General features: G+C 43.1%; 1 pseudogene; it reads right to left on the reverse strand.

Moving 5' to 3' along the window:
* Nucleotides 1-486: 486 nt before the first annotated feature.
* Nucleotides 487-585, reverse strand: LOC149455664 (U6 spliceosomal RNA; annotated as a pseudogene).
* Nucleotides 586-25,381: the final 24,796 nt, after the last annotated feature.

The raw sequence follows: 25,381 nt of genomic DNA on the forward strand, positions 1-25,381 counted from the left end.
GGATCAACTTTACCTATAAATGTTAGTATCCAGTTATATTCTGTGTATCTAAGAAACAATCCAGGCCTTTTTTAAAGCAATCCACTGAGCTGGCCAGAACCAACTCTTGAGGGAGTCTATTCCACATTTTCACAGCCCTTACTGTGAAGAAACCTTTCCGTGTTTGGAGATGAAATTTCTTTTCCTCCAGATGTAAAGAGTGCCTTCTTGTCCTCTGTGATGACCTCAGGGTGAATAACTCTACACCGAGTTCACTATATGAACCACTGATGTATTATACATGTTGATCATATCCCCCCTTAATCTCCTCTTCTCAAGAGAGAATAAATTCAGTTCCTCTAATCTTTCCTCATAGCTGAGCTCCTCCATGCCTCTTATCAGTTTGGTTGCCATTCTCTGTACTTTCTCCAGTTCCCCAATGTTCTTTTTGTGAATTGGTGCCCAAAACTGAACTGCATATTCCAGATGAGGTATTACTAATGATTTAAAAATATGGAACGCTTCACAATTTGCGTGCTACACACAATTTACATGCTAATCTTCTCTGTATCATTCCAATTTTTTGTATATGTGCTGCTGAAGCAACTGAATTGTAACCTTTTTAGGTGCTTACTGCTATCAGGGGCTCCACTAAAGAGATTTCTCATAATTTTGTTGCAGTGACAACAGTTTTACCAGACGGGAGCTGAGAAGAAATCTCTAACAGTAACAAAAATGTTTTTATACAATTTTCCATGTTTTATTTGTTGGGTAGAGGAGAATAGAAAGTTAATTTGTTGTCTGTGCCCATGTGCAGATTTTCTCTCCCTTCCTTTCTGGTCAAACGATTGTCAAGGGAAAATAAGTTAAGAAAAATCCCTCTACTAGAGCCCCAAATAGAATTAAAAAATCTTACAGAGGTTCTAATCCTTCCCCACTATATCCTAAAAAAAAGTTTGAATATAGGGCTACAGGGCGGCACCTGTGCACAAAATCACGTATAAAAAACAAAAATCACGTCCTACTCGCGTTGCCATTTGCGGCCACGGATGTCAATCACCGGGTCCCGGCAGGTAATTACCCACAGGTGCCCAGTGATTACTGACGATCACTGACAGGGAGGAAGACTGTCTTGTTTACAAACAGTCTTCCTCCCTGTCAGCTCGGGCACACTGCTCGGGATGGCTTTGCACAGCACAGTCATCCTGATCAGTGTGCTTACAGTAAAGCACACCCCCCGCCCCCTAGTAAAGCACTCTCAGCACATAGTTAACCTTTTGATCGCCCCTCACATTAAACCCTTCCTGCCCAGTGCCATTAGTACAGTGCCAGTGTGTTTTTTTTTTAGCACTGATCACTGTATTGGTGTCACTGGGGATGTCAGTGACACCAAGTTAGTTCCCCCCCAATGTCAGAATGTCCGCCGCAGTCCCGCTAAAATTCGCTGATCTCTGCCATTACTAGTAGAAAAAAAAAATCCCAGTATCTACAACGCCATTTGTAAACGCTATAACTATCATATAAACCAATTAATTTACACGTATTGGGATTTTTTTTAGCAAAAACATGGAGCAGGATACATTTTGGCCTAAATTTATGACGAAATTTGATTTTTAAAATTTTTTTACTGGACATATTTTAATAGCAAAAAGTCCAAAATATTGTTTTTTTCTCAAAATTGTCAGTCTTTTTTTGCTTATAGCACAAAAAATAAAAATGCACAGGCGATCAAATACCACCAAAAGAAATTTATATTTGTGGGAAAGAAATGACGTAAATTTAATTTGGGTGCAGCGTTACATGACCGCGCAATTGTCAGTTAAAGTAACACAATGCCGTAACTCAAAAAATGGCCTGGTCAGGAAGGGGAGTAAATCCTTAGTAGGGCAAGTGGTTAATAACAAACTAGAGGTGTAGTTCCAGGCAGGGACCACCAGTTTTCTCCACCGCTTTTAGCCTAGAGTTTGGGAGGATTAAAAGGATCACTGAGCGCTATCTTCCCACACTTCTGAGTGATGACATATTTGCACAAATATTGTCCCACGGTACTAAAATTGTTTAACGACATGCACCAACTTTGGACAATACTCTGTCCTCTACCTATTTCTCCTCTAGAACAACCTAGAGAACATGGCTGAGTTTTAAGGGTAACTATAGGTTTGGAATAGACAGCTGTCCCTGTTGCTCTTGTATTAAGAAAGGGGAGGAATGTAGATCCACGGTTAGTGGCAAGGTTTACAGGATCAACAACTTTATCAACTGTCATGCTAAGCATCTAATATATTTGATCACCTGTTGAAGTTGGCGAGTACAATAGGTACTAGGAGGCTATGAGATCGCCTCCATGATCATGTTTATGACATGCAAAAGGATCATTCTACCATTCATCATTCTATGTCGCTAACCATTTTAGCAGTGCTCATGGAGGTGACCTTAGTGCTTTGAGCATACAAGGCATTGAGAGCGTGGACAGGTCTCCTAGGGGTGGAGATGGCTTTAGATTGCTGTGCAAACGTGAAGTCATTTGGATTTTTTATTTGCGTACACGTATTCCTAATGGCTTGAATTTTGAATGGGATCTTACCTATTTTTATGAGTGACTTTCTTGTCCAGCCATGGCCTCACCCCCCTTCCTCTCTGATTTGATTATGTTTTTGTATATCTTCTTATTTTGGATGGATCCAATATACATACATTTATACATGATGTGGTATTTTCTTCATGGTATGTTAGTTTTTCTTTCTTCTTCCCATACATTCTTTACAGCTTTATTTTCATTTTTGCCATCTCCATTGTACAATGCGGGAATTCTTGCACATATCCTGTGGTTGGTGCGTTGGATTTTACGGGTTGCACTTTGGGGACATTTAAATTGCTAGTTGCAGAACTGTCTTTACCTTTAAATCGGTTTGGTGTAGCAGCTGTTGCTGGTGCTTAAAACCAACACTTTGTACATGGGTCCACTGGGTAATGAATAAGCTCTGTCTTTAGCATTAAACGCATTTACCTGCCAGTCCCCCACTGTATTTCCACTGTCTGTATTGGTTTTACTTTGGTTCAATAAAGTGGATTGTTTGGAGTGCAGGGTACAACACAATAATACCACCAAAAGAAAACTATTTGTGCGAATAAAAGGACGTAAATGTCATTTGGGTGCAGCGTCGCATGACTGCGGAGTTGTCAGTTAAAGTAATGCAGTGCTGTATCGCAAAAAATGGCCTGTTCAGGAAGGGGGGTAAATCCTCTGGAGGGCAATAAGGTAAAACGTCACTAGTAGGAGGCTAACATGGTTTCCCACCAGATTGCTTCTTCCCCTATCCGCCCAGGGGGTGCAGGTGTGCTCACTCAGATCCTCTCCTGTACCACTTGCAGGATGGCTGCTGCTACCATTCCTATCAGCTGGGCTGCTCCTCCCTTGCAATACAGGTAGTCCTCTCTCAGAGGGCCAGTGAGTCCCACATTTTCCTCCTTTTCAGCTCCAGGCTCACAGGCAGACCCCATCTCACTTGGCACCCTGGCAGCCTTCCTCCTTCAGCCTCACATCTTTCTACTCCTTCTTTCACACGACTCTCCACACCTGCCAAGAGCAGGCTCCTACACTTTTTATGGAGTCACAGCCCCTTGCCAAACCTTCTGTTGGGGATTTGCTGAGGTCCTTCAAGAGAGCAGCGAGCCACTCCTCAGATCCACCTACTGCCTCCAAGGTCCTCCTCCGAAAGCCTCAGAGCAGGGGGAAATTCCAGAGGGGCTGGCCTGCAGAGTCTTTCGGTTCTGACCACAAATTGACCCTTCTGGCTATTTTACCTGAGCTGCCAACCATATCCTGACTAACCACTGGGATCTAACTCCCCTTAGCTGCACTAAGAAGATGCTACACCTATTTGAATGAAGTTTTTGATCATCACGCTTATCTGTTCAAAAATTTTGCTTTCTCCTTTCAATGCAGGATGCATTTTTTTTCTATTGTGGCTGCTATCACTAGTCAGGTCACTCTGGAGTAACCACAGTATTTGCACCCCTCCCCACTACCCCTACTGCTCTGTGCACTGACACACCCAGGCAGCAAAAAATGATAATTTCATCCTGCATATTTCCTGTGAGCCTAGGCAAGGCAAGGTTGCTCAACTCATGGCCCATAACCTCAAACCAAGGAGGCACATGCCTGAGGTTGGCAACCCATTGATTGCAATCTGGGCTTGCCAACCCACCATCCCAGAGCATTACAGTGCATCAGGCCGGCAGTGGAGAAAGCAGGCAGCCACAGAGAGAGGAGGAGCAGCAAAAGCCAATGCTTCCTCTGTAGTGCCAACTAAACCAAGTGCACATCACCTGGGATCTTTCTAGCAACCTGAAAAGTGATGCCAGCAGCAGCTGTAAGATGAAAAGAAGGTCAGTGTGTTGAACAACACATATGTACACTGCATATTTGCAATGGGCATATTAGCACCTATGTAGTGCTACCTTCTTGAGGGCCACTTAGTTTTTGGGTCCTCCTAAGCGCTACACAGCCAGGCAACATGCATTTTCCACACTTGCATCCACAGTCAGTAAACAGTCCATGAGCTTGGTTTTTGTTGTTTAATTAGGGGTTAACAATTTGGGTAGGGTATATGGGATACCCAATGGAGCTGAAACACTTGGATGACATCATCTTAGGCACAAAAAGGCAAAAAGCCAGCAAAAAAACACAAACAGACAGATCCTAGGCTCTTTCCTTCTGACAAATTGACACACAGTCTTTGCTAGGAACAGTTGGTCCTCTTAAATAAACCTCCTCAGACCCCAGATGAAAATCTCCTCATCCACAGGCTGTGCTGAGTGTGTCCCTGAGCAAGGGATTCTGAGATCTACAATGAAGTAGTCCCAGGGAGAACTAGTTGTGCATTGCACTTGATCCCTCTCTCCCTTCTTTGACCCAGGGGGTGTAGAAGAACTCACACTGTCCTGTTCCTGTAGCTCTAAAGGTTGAGACTGCTTTCAGGCCTTACGCTGGGCTGGCTTTTTCAACCGGTGATAGGCTTTCTTTCCCGGTAGACTGTTGGATAGTGAATGTCCCCCTTTCCAGCTTCCAGCCTGTAGGCCAACCCCCTCCTCTGGGGTCCGGACCGAGGCTTCACACCAGCAGCACTTCCTAACTCCATCTTCCACTTGGCTTCCCTGCTGACCAGGCTCTCTCATATCTGACCTAGCCACCAATGCAGGCCACCTGCCTGGAAATTGGCCAGATTCCCTTAAGTATACAGATCAGTCCCTCCTCACCCTCACCCACTGGCTTCTAGAAACTTCTCCAAGTTTCTCCAAGTTCTTCTCCAAGTTTCTAGAGCATGGAGAGGTATCAGAGAACTGACCTGCAGCCCTCCAGCCTTAACCTTAAGTAACTTTGCTGACTAACTCCCAGGTTGACTCATACCCAAGCTACAAGCAAGCCTCTACCTGTACAAAAAGAAAATATACACCGGAGGGCGTTACACCTATAAAAGGGTTAGGCTACTTGCACACTGATCTGTGGGTACAGCACAGTACACCTGCGGCTTTCCTGTGGGCATTCAGAAAATGCACCACACCTGCAAGATATAATAGAATTCTACAGAGAAGCACACACAGTGCAGGTAAACCGCAGCACATCAGTGTGAAAGCAGCATTATATGGTTCTCAGGACAGTAGGGAGTTGGTTAAATTACAGTTTTGGAGTGGTAAAAGTTGAGACTTATTTTGCCACATTCCCCCACAAACACTGGTGTCACAGGGGGTGCAATGGGAACCCTGCCCCATGCCCAAAAGGGCCCATGTGGCCTCCCTGTCACAATCCTTTTTACATTTGGATGGGGAAAGGGGGCCGTAGGGGCTATTGAACAGAAACCAATCCTCTCAATTTGCTACCTGCAACTGCTGAAAGACAGCTTCTCCTCCTATCCCTTCCACCAGCATTCAGCGGCTGCAGGAGGAAAATGTTAATTATTCTATAAAAAAAAACAAAAAAACAAACCATTGAATTTAATTATGATCCCGACTGGTTACCTAATCACTTAAATGGCCCTCCCTCTTTAACAGGTTGAGCACCCCTGGCCTAGAATGTCATTTAAATGCCCCTTAGCCCCCTTGCCCGACCAACTCAGTTTAATTAAATGTAATCTAATTCAATTCAAAATTGATCAGAAGGGAAAATACGGCAAGTTGATTGTTTGCAGCTTCAAATGTTTTTTTCATCCCACATTGATTGTATAAACAAATTGAAGGGTGTATGGTCATCATAAGAGAAGAAAGCTGTTATGATGTCACCCAACTGGCTAGAAAGTGCAACCAAAAGTTATCTATAGGGTTTTTTTTAACTCATCAGGACTGCCCACCTTCCCGCATTGTACTGCGGATGGGCGGCTCCTACAGGATTGCAATTGAACCTGCTAACAAAATCACAGCATCTAATCAGAGTGGGAGTTGGCGCGGGGGGAGAGCACGTGTGCCCTGTATCCTGAAAAGGCCAGCGATGTACAGGTACGTCGCTGGCCCCTTCAGGGTACAGGGCACACGTGCTCCCCCCGCGCCAACTCCCACTGTGATTATACTCTGTGATTTTGTTAGTAGGTCCAATCACATCCCAGAGCCCTGTGTTGACAAACAACACAGGGCTCTCTGTACAGAGGGAACAATCTCTTTGTTTCTTCCCTCTGCAAAGCAGGGAGAAGGAACAAAGAGATTTTTAGTAAAAAGCAGCACACATTACACCCATTAACACTTGTTAGGCACACACTTAGCCCCTTTGATTCCCCTGAGATGTTATCCCCTTCCCTGCCAGTGTCATTAGTACAGTGGCAATGTATAGTATTATCACCGATCACTGTATTAGTGTCACTGGTGATATTAGTGTCAGTCAGTTCCCATCCAGTGTCAGTTAGTGTCAGATTGGCCACCGCACCATCACAGTCCCACTATAATTCTCTGATCGCTGCCATTACTAATATAAAAATAAATAGATACAAATTCAAGTATATATACCATAGTTTTTAGATGCTATAACTTTCACACGAACCAATCAATATACACTTATTGGGATTTTTTTTTACCAAAGACTTGTAGCAGAATACATTTTGGCCAAAATTTATGAAGAAATGTCATTTTTAGAATTTTTTTATTGGATATGTTGTATAGCAGAAAGTGAAAAATATTGGGGTTTTTTTTTCAAACTTTTTGGTCTTTTTCCATTTATATAGTAATAATAAAAAATTCAGTGGAGATCAAATACCACCAAAAGAAAGCTCTATTTGTATGAAAAAAAATCATATAAATTTAATTTGTGTACAGCATTGCATGACTGAGCAATTGCTAGCTAAACTAATTGAATTGCAAAAAATGCCCTGGTCAGGAAGAGGGTAAAACCTTCCGGAAGTCCAGTGGTTAATAAAAAAATATCAGTGGGGGGAGGGGGGTTAAATGTCTGGAGTTCTGCTTTAAACACTTCTGTATTGTATATGGTGTAAGCTGGCAATAGACCTCTATATCTGTTACAACAAATCTGACAGAGCGATCAGCTTGACCTAAGCGTTTGAACAGAATGTCGCTGCTGTCCGGAGTCTACAACGCAACCCGATCTTAACGCACAATTACCGACACAATGAAGACAATTAAACAATGACTTCAGCAACGTTTCAGGACCAAATGAGGTCTCCGGTTTCTATAGCGTAAGCACAAAATACTCTTTGTCAAAGGATCTGTGTTACAATCAAGTCGACACGGCTTCTGTTTTCTATCAGTCCGCTGATTGAAATTTTCCTGTGCTAATGATACTCATCTGCGGCGGCCAAAAGAAAATTTCATAACTAAAGGGCTTAAGTGATTTTCTGTGCACAGCAATTTGTGTCAAAGGTCCAAAAGAGGCAACGAGGGAGGAACGGAGAAGATTACATTACCCAGGTTTAAGGAGGGGGGATTAGCAGACAATAGGCTCACGCATTTGCTGGGGGATTCCCCGTTAAAGGGGAATTCCATCTTAGTTTAATATAAAACAATAAAAAATGATACTTGAGCAAAAAGCAGCTCAAAACTCTACATGGGTAAGGAACAGGTTCACTTTAGGTGTTAGAGAGGTTAACCCCTTTTAAAGTCAGAAGTCATTGATCAAATGTAGCAGCGTCAGTATGCGTAGGATTATTTCATAATAACTTACAGCTGTATTAAACCCCCAAGCAAACATTTATTATATCGCAGCTTACCAATTCTTAGATGTGATGTCTCCAGTAGTTTTCTTTTTCTTTCTCTTTCTTTCTTTCTTTTTTTCTCTTTCTTTCTTTCTTTCTTTCTTTCCTGGTGATCTGGCCAGTAAGTCTGTTGTTGTTCAAAAGAACAAGCTCTCTTGCAGATTATATCAGTTACAGGCATGAGACAAACCATTTACCACTGACAGGGGTACTTACAACAATCAGCTTTTATTTATTTATGTAAAACAGGTATCCCGAAAGGAAGAAAACTGTTTTCAGTAACTGATTATAAAGTGTGAGCTGGAGTTTGGCTTCAGTTTGCCTCCCTAACGGTCTGATTATGTCAGTATTTCTGTGCTAAAAGCAGTAAATTTTTTTGCATGGAAATATGTCGATTTTTTTATTGTAGGCCTGTAATTTTTAGGAATAACTCACTGAAATCTGTCCGAACAAGAGTCTAGTAAACATCCCGGGTATGTTAAAATTTGAAACACGAAATCATAAATTATAATTTAATACATAATCACAAAAATAATATAATAATTAATTTAATTCAATAATATAATCAAACCAAAAACACTGAAATTTGAAATATAGCGCCAAGTTCACACATCACTGAGCAAAGTCGCAATATCGTTTTCAGAGTCTGATGACGAATTTCCCCACAAATCATTATCACTCAAATCTGCAAGTGGTTCTGATTTACTATCGCTGTTCTCTAGCCGGTCTAAAACCGCTTTTGACCTAAAGGGACGCTTTTTGGATGCCATGGACATTTCTCAGTTTCCAGGCAGAAAGAACAGTCAAAATGCAGGCAGGGCACAGGACAAAGCACTCGGGACAAAATGTATGTGAAATGCTTTGATACAGTAATGTTTTACTATGTGATTTTAGTGACTGTAACTTTTTGTCATTTTCAAATTTCCCGCCAGCTCCGTTCCCGTACGTCCCGGCGTCGCAGGGGATGGAACCCAGAAGACAGATGCCGGCATCAGCCAGAGGACATTACAGGGGACACTGCAGGAGGGACATCGCAGGAGCACAAGACAAGGTAAGAGAAGAACAGATCCCGGAGCAGCGCCGCATGGTATTCCTGAGTGTAGCTCGGGGTTACCACTTGTGGTACTGAAACTTTACCCCGAGCTACACTCGGGAATACCGCTAGGGAGGTTAATGTCTGTGTATCACCTGAGGCCAGTCACTTCACTGGATATATGTAAGGGCTTACAACCACTTTAACCACTTCAAGTCTGGACACTTTCACCCCCTTCCACTCCAGGCCAGTTTTCAGCTTTCAGCGCTATCACACTTTGAGTGACATTTTTCTTTTGGTGGTATTTGATCACCACTGTGTTTTTTATTTTTTTCTATATAAATTAAAAAATACCAAATATTTTGGAAAAAAAAAATCATTTTTTTCTTAGTTTTTGTTAAATAATTTTGCAACTAAATAATTTTTCTTCATAAATTTAGGCCACAATGTATTATGCTACATTTTTGGGGGTAAAAATAACCCAAAACAGTGTATATTATTTAGTCTGTGTAAAAGCTACAAATTATGGGATGTATATTTGAAAATTGATCAATTGAGACCCTAAAATGCCGACACTGGTATGACGTATGGCAGTGATCAGGAAGCTGGTTTGGGGTATGGCGGCGATCACGGCGTTAGCATGAGGTATGGTGGTAGTCAGGATGTTGGTATGAGGTATGGCAGTGATCAGGATGCTGGTATGGGGTATGGTGGTGATCAGAACACTGGTATGACGTATGGGGTGATTAGGATGCTGGTATGGGGTATGGTGGTGATCAGGACGCTGGTATGGCGGTGATCAGGCTGTTGGTATGGGGTATGGCAGTGATCAGGATGCTGATATGGTGGTGAACAGGATGCTGGTATGGGGTATGGTGATGATCAGGGTGTTGGTATGGGGTATGGTGGTGATCAGGATGCTGATATGGTGGTGATCAGGATGCTGTTATGGGGTATGGTGATGATCAGGGTGTTGGTATGGGGTATGGTGGTGATCAGGATGCTGGTATGGGGTATGGTGATGATCAGGGTGTTGGTATGGAGTATGGCGGAGATCAGGGTGTTGGTATGGGGTATGGCGGTGATCAGGATGCTGATATGGTGGTGATCAGGATGCTGGTATGGGGTATGGTGATGATCAGGGTGTTAGTATGGGGTATGGCGGTGATCAGGTTGTTGGTATGGGGTATGGCGGTGATCAGGTTGTTGGTATGGGGTATGGCGGTGATCAGGATGCTGGTATGGGGTATGGTGATAATCAGGGTGTTGGTATGAGGTATGGCGGTGATCAGGGTGTTGGTATTGGGTATGGCGGTGATCAGGATGCTGATATGGTGGTGATCAGGATGCTGGTATATGGTATGGTGATGATCAGGGTGTTGGTATGGGGTATGGCAGTGATCAGGATGCTGATATGGTGGTGATCAGGATGCTGGTATGGGGTATGACGGTGATCAGGGTGTTGGTATGGGCTATGGCAGTGATCAGGACATTGATATGGTGTATGGTGGTGTTTTTGTGCTCATTGGGACAGGTGACAGGGGCTGGCGCATTATTTAATATAGATATTCTGGTGCAGTGATCAGGGACACTGGGGCACTAAACTTGGGCACTGGGGTGGCTGGCACTGGAGTGTACAAGCAGCCTGACAGGCAGAGAGAAGCAATCTTTACTTTCACTTTCCAATGTTTACAATGTGAGCGCTGTGATTGGACAGCAGTCACATAGTAAAACACCATGTGATCACCCGGACACAGCAGGAATGTGATTTGCTGTGTGCATGCGATATAACGATCGCTGGGCTCCCGCTGGGTGCTCGATCTGTGAGCAGCCAATGCAGGTTGACGTACTGGTACATTAGCCTGTATCAGCAAAGCTTCCCATCTACCGTCTATGTGCAATGGTTACACGGGAAGCAGTTAAACTTCTGTACATTTAAGAGCTCATTCACATGGGCAGAAAAAAACAGCAGATTCTTTTGTACACACCTAAACACAGCGCTATATTAATCAATGAGTACACACAGCTGCGTGAACCTGCGAAAACCATCGCTGCATTTAGATGCTGTGGGAACTAGCATGGAATGGTAGAGATTTTCCAGCACACAGCCACTCGCTTTATTCTTTTTAAAGGCCTTTTAGCCCAATTTTATTTAAAAGAAAGTTCCACAAAATGCTTCCCACGCAGGGGTATCCACCATCCAACAAATAAAAATATTCAGCCTCCTGGCTCTCTTTATCAGCCCTGCTGGTTAGCAGTACCTCTCTTTATGTGAGTCTCCCAGACCCCTGGTTAGTCCCAACACACAGCATTGGACTCCTTCCAAAATATGTCTTTTTTCACACAGTTACTCTGGCTTCCACCTCTCCTAGGTGAAGCCCACCTGACTCCTGGCAATGACCTCCTGTCTGCCAGGGTGGAGCCCAGAATCATGGTTAGGCCTCTATGAAAAGGCCTGCACACGCCTATGCAATCAGTGTACTGGGGGTTCTGAAAACACGGACCCCAGATTGGAGTTTCATCCCTCCCAGATAACTTAGAAATCTCCAGGCTTCAGTTCCCAAAATAAACTTTACGAATAAATGAGGAAACTGAAAAGCCAGTTTCCTCTGCATTACATAAACCCTGTGGAGCCCCTCAACCTGCCTGGTTGAGAATCCAGGGTTATAAGCTTGATTTCGACCGTGGCAGGATACCACGCTGCCGCAATGCACAGAAAAAAATAGGACACCTCTGCATCCAGGACAGCACAGATCTGCAGATTTTACATCTGTACACACATAAACACATATAAATCCATCTAAATGAGTACATGCGTAAAGGATAGGTTCCTTTTTCAGAACATGTTACTGTAATAGCAATTTTGGAAAACCAGGAAACTCCGGACACGGACCTTGAGGAAAACAAGTGATTTATTAAAAACAGCGCAGAGTGACCCAGTTAGGCTCATGCCTGGAAAGCCGAGTGAGTTGTATCTACTTTTTACAAGCGTATATACCAATGATTACGTCACAATGCATATTTTTTCCTCTTTCACTTTCTATACATTGAAGAGACTTTCCAAACTCTGCAGAATATAACCTTGAATAGCAGCTGCTATTAGATAAGGGTACTAACTACAGACTGGTACACATTATTCACAGGAAATAAGGGAGGGGGAGAGTGAGCTGAAAACCTTGACAGAGGCTGATAGAAATGTTAGAGTTTAAAGGGGAACTCTGCCCCATATCTGGGTGCTGCCACATTACATGTTACACCCATATTCAGGGTGTAACATGTAACATGTTATGATTAGACCAGCTCCCCCCGCTCCTCACTTTGACAGCTAGCAGGAGATCTTCTCCCCCCTCTCTAGCTGTCATATTTTTAAACAAAATGTGGCTGTGTGAGGCTCCGCCCAAACGGCCTTGTCACTCATTCACAGTCCTCTATGAATGAGAGACTACAAGTCCCAGAAACCCTAGTGGCTGTCAGCTTGTAGTCCTCAATGCACTACCACGACACTGTGAAGCACCGTGGTAGTTCATTCATTCCTCCTGTCAGTATGGGATGTATGATCAAGCAGATTTTCTGACAGGTCTGCAGGAGACCTGCATGGCATCAGCAATCTACTGATCACAGGTGCAATGCTTTACAGGCTCCTGCAGATAAAAATAATTTAACTGCAAAAAAAAAATGTGCATTTATAATTTCTTTTTCTAAAAAGTGCATTTATCCTTTAAAATGTCTAGCCATTCATTTAAATGAATGAAGAACTGTACATGTCTAAACGCTGTACTCATCTAAGCATGCCTAAATGTGAGGACTTTAGATGTGTATTTTACACAGGACCTTCTTGCTAGGCTCTGCCAGCAAGTATATGTGTTCTGTGCAGAAAATACGCATATTCCTGTGTGAATGCGGCCTAAAGCTTTCGCCAACAAGATTTCAAATCCAAAATAAAATTTTACAAATAATTCTAAACTAGACCAAGAGCACATTATATTACATACTTCTACCACATGGGGGTGCCAGAGGTATATCTTTTTTTTTCTTTTTTTTTTACTGTGAACTTCCAATCTGCAAAAACATCACTGCGAGCCGCGCTCTAATTATACTGTTCACCGAACATCATATCCCATGAAGACCAGCAACACTTCTACAGTTAGAGGAATTTCTTAACGTATAACTAACTTCATTTTGGATAGAGTGGGGATGGATTAGAGCCCCTGTCAGGTTTTTATTGTTTATCTTGATTAGGTAGATTCACCCTCTCTATTTGGCCTGTTTACCCGTATTAGTGAAAGTGAAAGAAGATCTGAAGTTTTCGGTTGTCACCAGAACAGGAACAGAGGGGAAATCTTCCAATGGGGACACTAGTTCTGGCGAGAACCAAGGATCCCTTCCAGGGGCGGACTTACCATTTGGAAACTCGGGCACTGCCCGAGGGCCCGGGGTCAGTAGGGGGCCCCATGAGATGGCCCTGGTACCTTTTTCATAGGCTTTTTTGAGTTTGGGCAAGGATACAGGGGCCCCATGACCCCCTATTGCCCGGGGGCCCCATGAGTTGTCAGTCCGCCCCTGATCCCTTCACTTTTTTGTGGGGGGAGGGATTTCTTTTCCTTTCCTGTTTTAAGAACGAAGTGAAGAGAGATCTCTCCAATGTAACACAGATGGCCATAAAAATAACTGACGGGTTATAACCCTCCCTATCCAAAATGAAATGAAAAACTGTTTACCTTTAGTTCTACTTTGAAGTCTTGCTGTCTGTTGTAAGCAGGGGCGGACTGATAACTCATGGGGCCCCTGGGAAATAGGGGATCATGGGGCCCGTGTCCTCGCCCACACTCAAACCACACCCAAAAAAGCCTGTGAAAGGTACCAGGGGCATTTCATGGGGCCCCCTACTGATCCCGGGTCCTTGGGCCCGAGTTCCCAAATGGTCAGTCTGCCCCTGGTTGTAAGGTTTCATGTGGGCAGCCATTTAAGAGACCTCAGGCCTCCACTCCCATCAAAATACAATCGTATATATACAGTGGCTAAATGGTTAGCCCTTCCATCTGGCAGTACTAGGGTCGTTGGTTCAAATCCCAACCACAGCACCACCTGCCTGGTGTTTGCATGTTCTCCCTGTGCCTGTGTGGGTTTCCTCCGGGTACTCTGGTTTCCTCCCACACTGCAAAGACATGCTGGTAGGTTAATTGGATCCTGTCTAAATTGTCCCTAGTATGTGTATGTATGAATGTAAGTTAGGGACCTTAGATTGTACACCTCTTGAGGATTAGGGACTGATGTGAATGTACAATATATATATGTAAAGCTCTGCGTAAATTGACGGCGCTATATAAGTACCTGTAATACATACTGTAAATATATGGGGGGGAAAAAATCTCAGTGATGTCATTGCAAAATTATCGATAAAATTCCGCCCTGGCCGATCAATTCTGTTTGCTTGAAATTGAGTCTAATGCAATCGTAAGGAAAGCTTTGGTAATTTGATTGTATTGATCGAATCACACATCAATCAGTAAAAAATAAAATCAAAGCATGTGTGGCCATCATTAGGCTTGTTACACACCGCATGTTAAATTAAGCTGGCCATACACATGTTGATTTTCGGACAAGAATATTCGTACGAAAAAAATCATACGAACGTTCTTTAAACATTCGGTGAATAGACGAATGTTGTTCAAAAAATGTCTTTTTCTTTTAACATTCGAGTTTAAAATGAATGTAATGTCTGAACAATAACCACATACACTGGTTGAAAATTTGTTTGATCGAAAAAAGTTTTCCTTCCTGCCCCTTCAAATTTTCCCGTTACCGCGGTGGAAAAACATACATTTCGATTTGACCCCACTAACGATTAGAAAACCAAACGAAAATTCTCAAATGAAAATCTATACGTGTATGGCCAGCTTTACTCCTGCCAGGAAAAATACAACATAAAATAATACTTGTTTTGGTGTGTAATTGCGTGCGTTTACAGCGTATGGCTTTTAGCAGCGTCTGCGTGTATATTAATTTAATTTATATTGATATATTTATATATTATTATACAGGATTTATATAGTGCCAACAGCTTACACAGTGCTTTACAACATAAGAGCTGACAGTACAATTACAATACAAATTAATACAGGAGGGATCTGAGGGCCCTGCACATTAGAGCTTACAATCTAAGAGGGAGGGTCAAATGATTCAAAGGGTAATAACTATGCAGAATGGGCTGATGGAGGAAATACATGTATAGTTGCTGGGTGGAGGCAGGGTAGATTTCTCTGAAGAGATGAGTTTTTAGGGATTGTCTCAAAGTGGACAGAGTAGGAGATAGTCAGACTCCTAGAACAAAATCCTCTCTTGTATTAAAAGAGGTATAGACTCCAGAGAGAGAGATATCATATTACCCCGATACAAATCATTAGTAAGACCTCATCTGGAATATGCAGTTCAGTTTTGGGCACCAATTCACAAAAAGAACATTGGGGAACTGGAGAAAGTACAGAGAAGGGCAACCAAACTAAGAGGCATGGAGGAGCTCAGCTATCAGGAAAAATTAGAGGAACTGAATTTATTCTCTCTTGAGAAGAGGGGATTAAGGGGGGAAATGATCAACATGTATGATACATCAGTGGTTCATATAGTGAACTCGGTGTAGAGTTATTCGCCCTGAGGTCATCACAGAGGACAAGGTTTCTTCACAGTGAGAGCTGTGAAAATGTGGAATAGACTCCCTCAAGAGTTGGTTCTGGCCAGCTGAGTGGATTGCTTTAAAAAAGTCCTGGATTCTTTCCTAGATACACAGAATATAACTGGATGCTAACATTTATAGGTAAAGTTGATCCAAGGAATATCTGATTGCCTCTCGGGGGATCAGCAAGGATTTTTTTTCCCTGCAGGAGCAAATTAGATCATGCTTTGCTGGGTATTTTTGCCTTCCTCTGGATCAACTGTGGGTTTAGGATTATAACTTTTTTTTTTTTTTTTAATGGTTGAACTAGATGGACTTTTGTCTTTTTTCAGCCAGACTAACTATGTAACTATGTAACATTGGGGAGGGAGTTCTAGAGGATGGGAGCAGCTCTGGAGATGTCCTGGAGGCAAGCATGGGAGGAGGTGATGAGGGAGCTAGAGAGCAGGAGGTCTTGGGAGGAATGAAGAGAACGATTTGGTTGGGATTTTGAGACAAGGTTGGTAATGTAGCTGGGGGCTGAGTTGTGGATGGCTTTATAAGTTGGTGTAAGTATCTTGAATTTCATTTGTTGGGTGAGCAAAAGCCATTTGAGGGATATATATTTATATAAATTTATTATGGCCACTGGAATTGATTTATATGCATTTACATGCATCCACGTACATTTAGGTGCGTCAATTCTGCAAGCTCCTGAGCACAGTTATTATTATTATTATACAGTATTTATATAGCGCCAAAAGGTTTGCTCAGCGCTGTACATTGTAGTGGGGGACAGAACATGAGACAATACAGTAACAATACAATACACAAGGGGTTCGAGGGTCCTGCTCTTTTGAGGTGAGGGTGGGGTAGGCTCCCCTGAAGAGATGGGTTTTCAGGGTGTGCCTGAAGGTGAGGAGGGTAGGTAACAGTCTGATGGATTGGGGTAGCGAGTTCCAGAGGATTGGGGAAGTCCTGGCAAAGTCCTGCAATTGGGCGTGGGAGGAGGAGACCAGGGAGCTAGAAAGTAGGAGGTCTTGTGAGGAGCGAAGAGTACGGGTTGGGTGGTATTTGGGTATCAGGTCGGTGAGGTAGTTTGGGGCAGCGTTATGAATGGCTTTGTATGTCAGTGTTAGTAGTTTTAATTTTATACGTTGGGCAATCGGAAGCCAGTGGAGGGAATGGCAGAGGGGGGTGGAAGAAGCGGAGCGGTTGATAAGGTGGATGAATCTGGCCGCTGAGTTCAGGATGGACTGAAGTGGGGATAGCCTGTGTTGGGGTAGGCCAGTGAGAAGGGAGTTGCAGTAGTCCAGGCGTGAGATAATAAGGCAGTGAACGAGTAGTTTAGTAGTGTCTGGGGTTAGGAACGTACGTATCTTGGAGATGTTGCAGAGGTGGAGCCTGCATGAAGTTGCCAGCAATTGGACATGAGGTTAGAAGGATAGGTTTGGGTCCAGGGTGACACCTAGGACTTTGGCTTGTGGGGTAGGATTGATGGTGGCATTGTTGGTTGCGATGGAGAGGAAGGAGGGGGGGCGCGCGCTGGGGGGAAAACTAGGAGCTCGGATTTGGAAAGGTTCAATTTGTGGAAATGGAGCGACATCCATTCTGATATGTCGTTCAAGAGGTGGGTGATAAGGGCGGAGACTGAAGGGGTGAGGTGAGGGGTGGAGAGGTAAATTTGTGTGTCGTCGGCGTAGAGGTGACAGTTGAAGCTGTGGGAGTGTATCAGTTTGCCGAGGGAGGAGGTGTAGATGGAGAAAAGAAGGAGCCCGAGGACAGAGCCTTGGGGGACCCCGACAGAGAGGGGGAGAGAGGGGGAGGTGGTAGCGTTATAGGTAATGCTGAAGGAGCGTTGGGATAGATAGGAGGAAAGCCAGGAGAGAGCAGAGTCTCTGATGCCAAGGGAGTGTAGTTTATTAAGGAGGAGGGGGTGGTCAACTGTGTTGAAGGCTGCAGAGAGGTCGAGGAGTAGGAGGACTGAGTAGTGGCCATTAGCTTAGGCAGTTAGCAGGTCATTAGTGATTTTCATTAGGGTGGTTTTCCAGCATTGCCCATGAATGCTGCTCTAAAACATAACCTAAACATCACAATGTGCAATGTGCAGCACTCTTTCACACACATGGTGCTCTCTGAAGAGGAATCTGCCTTCAGATCACTCTTCTGAGAATATTTGACAGGCAGTGAAGAGGCATAATTTCACCACCTCACCTCCTGATTTAATCCTGTAAATGCTTCAATACCAAATTGCACATGATTGGGTGGTTGCAGCACAGCCCCATAGACTTGCCATTTTGGTGATGCTTGCCGAGTGTAACGTGCTGCTGAATTTTTGTTGCGGCCACATCATGCTTACAGCCCTGAGCGTATGCATGTAAGTGTTCTGGCTGGCAGTAAATCCATAGCTCACCTGCCTGGATTTGCTGTCCAATGGCCGCTTTTTTGAACAAAGCCCTAAAAGCAGCATTTTATCTGCTCATGTGCATAAGGACTTATGTAGCACTCATCCTCCCCATATGGGCCACTAAATTTGATGGGTCCCCTTAAGCTCTGCACAGCCAGGCAAAATAAATTTTCCACATCTTCACACACAGAATCAGTAAAACAGTCTTTGAGCTTGGTTCTGTTGTTTTTATTAGGGGATAACAACTTGGATGGGGTCTAGGAGTATATGGGATGCCCAAAGAACTATAAAACTTGAGGACAACTTCCCAGTATACACTGTACAAAAAATATGGACCAAAAAAGTAGCAACTGTCTTTGTGAGGAGCACTGATGTCCCCTCTGGTGTACCTCCTCAGACCCAAAATAAATCTCTCCTTCACCCAGCTATCCTAAGGGTATCCCTGGGCAAGGGATTCCAAGATCTGCAATTAAGTAGTCCCATATAAGAACTAGTTGAGTATTTGGGTACCTGACTGCACTCTTCCTTTCTCTGGCCCAGGGGGTGTAGAAGTACTCACACTGTCCTGTCCTGTTGGCTTGTTGGATTGTAGCTGCTTTCAGACTTTACGCTGGGCTGGTTCCTTCCCTGCTGACAGGATGTCCTCCCTAGGAGACTTGTGGCACAGTGGAGATCCATCCATCCAGCACCAGCCTGTAGGTAGGCTGCCCTCCCTGGGGCCCACTCCCAGGCTCCACACTCCAGTACATTCTCTCAGTCCATCTTCCACCCGAACCCAAACTACCTATGCTGCACAGGGTTGCTTTTAGCCACCATTCCCGGCCTCCAGCCTGGGGATTGGCCAAGTTCCCTTAAACATGCAAATCCAGGCTTCCTTTCCTCCTTCGCCCCTGTTCTAGAAAGTTCCTCCAGTTTCTAGAAAAGTGGGAGGGCTCCAGAAGCCCTGGCCTGTTGAGCCTCCCATCCTGTTCTAATGGAACCTCACTACCTCACTCCCAGGCTGACTCATCTCACGCTTCTACAAAGCCTCTGATTCACAGCAAAAAAACAAACCCTATCTAGCTAAAACTAGAGGGAGCTATACCTACATAGGTCAAAAGGAGGGCTTAGTCTGACCTAACACTGGGCTTAAGGTCTCAATACACACAAAAGCTTGGTTGCATTGCTCTCTGCACAGTCATTGCTAAGCCGAGAGGGGTTGGAAAAGTTTGTGTGAGGTCCTAGTTAGAAGATCAAGTCTTGGGTCAGGTTTAATATTCCAATCGATCTTGCTGTCTATACCTGTAGCACTACCCCCTTAGGAGTTGCAAGATATTTGAGTCCCCCTATAGTCCAGCACAGCCAGGCATCATTCTTTTCCTCATTCAGACTTGCATTAAGAGACATAAACCAGTCCTTGAGCTTGTTTTGAAGTTTTATTAGGGGTATTAAAACTTGGATGGGGTAAGGGGATGTATGGGATGCCCAAGGGAAATGGCAACTGAGGACAAACTCCGTAGCAACTGTGTACAAGTCTCTACAGCAAAGTTTCTCTTCTGGAGAGCTAGCCAGCAACTCATGTAGTACCAGATGACTCCTCTCCTTATCCAGCTGTATTGGGTGAATCCCTGGGCAGGGGATCAAGTGCATGCCACTGCAGTGTGAAACAGTCCCGGGTAAGATAGCAAATCTAGTTCCCCACTAGAGTGCTCCCTTCTCAGCACTGGCCCAGGGGGTGTAGGTGTCCTCACTTTGTGCCTCTCCTGTGCTGTTTGTGGGTCGGTGGATGCTACCAGGCCTTCTAGCTGGGCTGCACCGTCAACGTCACACAGGTGTTCCTCTCTCAGGGAACCAATGGAGCCCAAGTTTTCCACCTTCCAAGGTCTTCCACCTGCAGGTGAGTCCCTCTCCATCTGGGCCCCCTCACAGGCTCCTGCATCCAGCCTCACATCCTTTTCTCTCTTCCACCTCTCACCTCTAACTCTCCTGCTGCTGAGCAAGCTCTCTTACTTTTAAGGGTTATACTGGCCTCTTGCTAAGCCTCCTGTTGGGATCTGCCAGCCACTCCTCAGATCTACCCAGTGCCTCTAGATCTTCCTCCAAAGCTCTAGAGCAAGGGGGAAATTCCAGAGGGGCTGACCTACAGAGCCTCTCAGCCCTGACCAGAATTTGACCTCTTGACTATTATATCCAGGCTCTCCTTTCAGCCTTGCAGTCCTCCTTTCTAAAAATCAGGACTCTAGCTCCCCCTAACTAACTTGGAGGGTGCTACATACCTATAGACAAGGCACATTCTGGAGCAATTAGAAGTGTTTCACTTCTGCTTGGAGGCCTCAGGACAAAGTGACAGATTATCTGCAAAGGCCATCAACTGACCCAGTTAATACTCAAGACTCCTTGTTTCTACTCAGCCTACACGGAAATCTTCTGCATTAGAGACCTGGGGGAGCAGTAATGTCCCTCCCACAGTCATGTAGCAGTGCTTGAGCCTAGAGATTGGCTGCTGGGCCTGGGCACTGTCACAATGAAGTAGGTCATGTGCTACCTACATACACCTACCTACCTACACTCTCATACCTGAGAGTGACAGGTATTCTCTTTGCCTTGCATGGTCAACATGACAGTGTCTCTTTCGGTACTTTATACCTGAGCATCTTGGTGAAATGCATTGGAATCAAAAGGGAATACAAAATTAAAGTAGAACGTTAGGCTAGAAAAATAAAAACAAGCAGGCAGGTAGGAATTTTTATGCAGAAGAGACATGCTTTGAAAAAAAAAAATCCCTGATCACCCCCCAGAGTAGTACAATGTTACTATGGTAAAATTGCACCACTCTGATGAAAGGTTTTTCTTTTAAATATTAAAAAATGTAAAAAAGTATTGAGAAAATGTTTTATTTTTAATACTTGCCCGACACCCACCCCCGATGTGTGGGCAAGCGGTGGCTCTGGTCAAAGCGGTGTACCCTTATGCCGCTTTCTGTTTCCAGGTGTAAGCACACATGTGTGCACAGCCCCTCGCTGCTCCTCCTGTCGGTCCCAGGAGAGAAGTGAGAATGCCACACTATAAGTAAAAGTACTACATTTTACACACACGCGTTAGATTAGATGAGCACATTTAACACTTTGATCGCCCTTATTAACCCTTTGCTCACTGATCACTGTATTACTGCTACTAGCAACATCAGATAGCATCAGGGTCAGTTAGTGCCCCTCCCAGCCAGGGTCAGCTAACGTTAGATTGCTCTCACATTACACACTATCGCACTCATGCTATAGGTAGCTGATTACTGCCATTACTTATATAGTGTTTGTACTGATCATTATATTGATCACGAACAGAACTACAGTGGATATAAAAAGTCTACACACCCCTGTTAAAATGTCAGGTATCTGTGATGTAAAAAATGAAACAACAATAAATTATTTCAGAACTTTTTCCACCTTTAATGTGACCTATACACTGTACAAGTTAATTGAAAAATTAACTTAAATCTTTTAGGGGGGGGGGTACATAAAAAACTAAAATAATGTGGTTGCATAAGTTTACACACCCTCTTATAACTGGGGATGTAGCTGTGTTCAGAATTAAGCAATCACATTCAAAATCATGTTAAATAGGAGTCAGTACGCACCTGCCATCATTTAAAGTGCTTCTGATTAACCCCAAATAAAGTTCAGTTCTAGGGTCTTTCTTGACATTTTCTTAGTCACATCCTACAGCAAAAGCCATGGTCTGCAGAGCGCTTCCAAAGCATCAGGGGGATCTCATTGTTAAAAGGTATTAGGAGAAAGGTACAAAAGAATTTCCAAGGTATTAGATATACCATGGAACGCAGTGAAGACAGTCATCGCCAAGTGGAGAAAATATGGCACAACAGTGACATTACCAAGAACTGGATGCCCCTCCAAAATTGATGAAAAGATGAGAAGAAAACTGGTCTGGGAGGCTGCGAAGAGGCCTACAGCAACATTAAAGGAGCTGCAGGAATATCTGGCAAGTACTGGCTGTGTGGGACATGTGACAACAATCTCCTGTATTCTTTATTTGTCTGGGCTGTGGGGTAGAGTAGCAAAACGGAAGCCTTTTCTTACAAAGAAAAACATCCAAACCTGGCTAAATTTTGCAAAAACACTTCTGAAGTCTCCCAAAAGCATGTGGAAAAATGTGTTATGGTCTGATGAAACCAAGGTTGAACTTTTTGGCCATAATTCCAAAAGATATTTTTGGCCCAAAAACAACACTACACATCACCAAAAGAACACCATACCAACAGTGAAGCATGGTGGTGGCATGCTTCATGCTTGGGTCTGTTTTTCTTCAGCTGGAACTGGGGCCTTAGTAAAGGTAGAGGGAATTATAAACCGTTCCAAATACCAGTCAATATCGGCACAAAACCTTCAGGCTTCTTCTAGAAAGCTGAACGTGAAGAGGAACTTCATCTTTCAGCATGTCAAAGACCCAAAGCATACATCCAAATCAACAAAGGAATGGCTTCACCAGAAGAAGATTAAAGTTTTGGAATGGCTCAGCCAGAGCCCAGACTTGAATCTGATCAAAAATCTGTGGGGTGATCTGAAGAGGCCTGTACACAGGAGATGCCCTTGCAATCTGACAGATTTGGAGTGATTTTGCAAGGAAGAGTGGGCAAATATTGCTAAGTCAAGATGTGCCATGCTGATAGACTCATACCCAAAACGACTGAGTGCTGGAATAAAATCAAAAGGTGCTTCAACAAAGTATTAGGTTAAAGGTGTGTACACTTATGCAACCATATTATTTTATTTTTACTTCCCTCCACCTAAAAGATTTCAGTTTGTTGTTCAGTTTATAGGTTACATGAAAGGTGGAAAAAGTTCTGAAATTATTTATCTTTGTCTAATTTTTTACATCATAGAAACCTGACATTATAACAGGGGTGTGTTGACTTTATATATCCACTTTATATTAGTGCCTCCCTAGTATAGTGTCCCTAAAACCACAGGATCAGCCCCGTTCGCTGCCAGCACTAGAGTTTAGCCCCTTCACTGTTTTTCACAGAATATTTGTATCAATTGATTGTGGGCCAAATCAATTTATATGCACAACAATACATCGCCGCACACCCAAATTCAGCTTTTGCCTGACAATTCGCATGGAAACCTATCTTGGTTTCTGAATTTAAAACTTTTTTGTGTTTAACCCTAAACATGGGCATTACAAAAAAGAATGAATTGCGGTCATATTGGTCCATAGATTCCATTTATTCTATGCCCATGTTCTCTGCTGTTACATATATGCCCAACATGGACCAGCAATGTACTGGGACGTCACTGGACTTTGAGTGGTTATCCTGGGATGATGCCTGCAGCTACAGGAATGGTCTAAGAAACTGTGAGCAATGAGCACTTCATAATTTTGGTTTCGCCATATATATACAGCGCCATTTTAAAATTGGGAAAGCTTCTGATTACACCGATCTTGGTGAGATCAGATGGTTTAGGAGCAGAGGAGAGACCTAGAGTCTATTAGACCTGAGATTTCTCAAAAAAGAGTACCTGTCACAGTCTATTGCTATCACAGAGGATATTTACATTCCCTTTAGTAACAATAAAAGTGATTTAAAAAAATTAAAGGAACAGTGTAAAAATAAAAATAAATAAATAAATAATAAACAAAAAAGTGTCGGTCTCCCATCAGTTTGTAAACAGGGATTGCAACATGCATGTGAGGTATCTCCACGAATGACAGATTGAGGGCAGTAATTCTATCACTAGACCTCCTGTGTATATCTAAAGTGGTAACCTTTAAAGGTTTTTAAAGCGTCGCCTATGGATATTATTATATATTGTTGTGCGAGCATGTGCAATTTTAAAGCATGTCATGTTTGGTGTCTATTAACTCAGCGTAACATTATCTTTTATATTTTAGCAAACAATTGGGCAATATATTGTGTTTTTGTGCAATCAAATAAAAAAAAGTGGGTTTTTTTTTCCAAAAAATTTGCGTTTGGCAAATGACTGCGTAAATACTCTGTGACAAAAAAAATTTCAACACCCACTGTTTTGCTCTATAGGGCCTCTGCTTTAAAAAAAAAAATAAAAAAAAAAAATATATATATATATGTATATATATATATAATGTTCAGAAAAGACTTGGGAGATTTATTAAAGCTGGTTCACTCAGAATCTGGTGCAGCTGTGCATGGTAGCCAATCAGCTTCTAACCTCAGCATGTTCAATTAAACTTTGGCAATAAAACCTGGAAGCTGATTGGTTTCACCTGACTTTGCACTCCAGGTTTAGTAAATAAACCCCCTAGTCTTCAAGTGGTTAGAAGAGTGGGTGATGTGTGGCTTAAGCTTCTAATGTTGGCCCTGAAATGCCACTCCAAATGACCCCTTTTTGAAAAGTAGACACTCCAATGTATTTTCTATGAGGCATGGTGAGTATTTTCCAGATCTCATTTGTTGCCACAAGTGTTTGGAAAATGAAGAAAGAAATGGAACTGTATTTTTTTTTTCTTTTCTTTTTTTCATTTTCAAAACCCAGTGACAAAAATAATATCTGCAAAATACTCACCATGCATCTTATCAAATTCCTTGGGGTGTCTACTTTCCAAAAGGGGGTCATTTGGGGGCGTGTTTGTACTATCCTGGCATTTCAGGGCCTCAGAAACTCTGATAGGTGACATAAGAAAATATGCCTTTTGAAAGCCTAAAGGTGGTCATAGGATTTTGGGGGCCTGTATGTGGCTAGGCTGCCAAAAAGTCTCTCGCTTGAGGTATCCCCATATTCGGAAGAAGTAGCAGAATGTGCTTTTGAGTGTTATTCCACACCTACCTATGGCATGTGTAAGCTATATATAATTTAATTGACAACTTTGTGTAAAAAAAAAACAAAAATTGTCATTTTCTAAAAATTTGTGGCAAAAAAATAAAATCTTCCATGGACTCAACATGCCTCTTAGCAAATTCCTTGGGATGTCTACTTTCAAAAAAGGGGTCATCTGGGGGTTTTTTGTACTGCCCTGGCATTTTAGCACCTCAAGAAATGTGATGTGCAGTCAGAAAACAAAAGCTGCGTAAATTCCAAAATATATACAGTATATCACAGTTTGTAGACACTATAACTTCCACACAAACCAATAAATATACACGTACT

This window comes from Staurois parvus, unplaced genomic scaffold, assembly GCF_062004578.1.
Source record: "Staurois parvus isolate SC_StPar_1 unplaced genomic scaffold, SC_StPar_1.0 ptg000390l, whole genome shotgun sequence".
In the NCBI taxonomy this organism is placed as follows: domain Eukaryota; kingdom Metazoa; phylum Chordata; class Amphibia; order Anura; family Ranidae; genus Staurois; species Staurois parvus.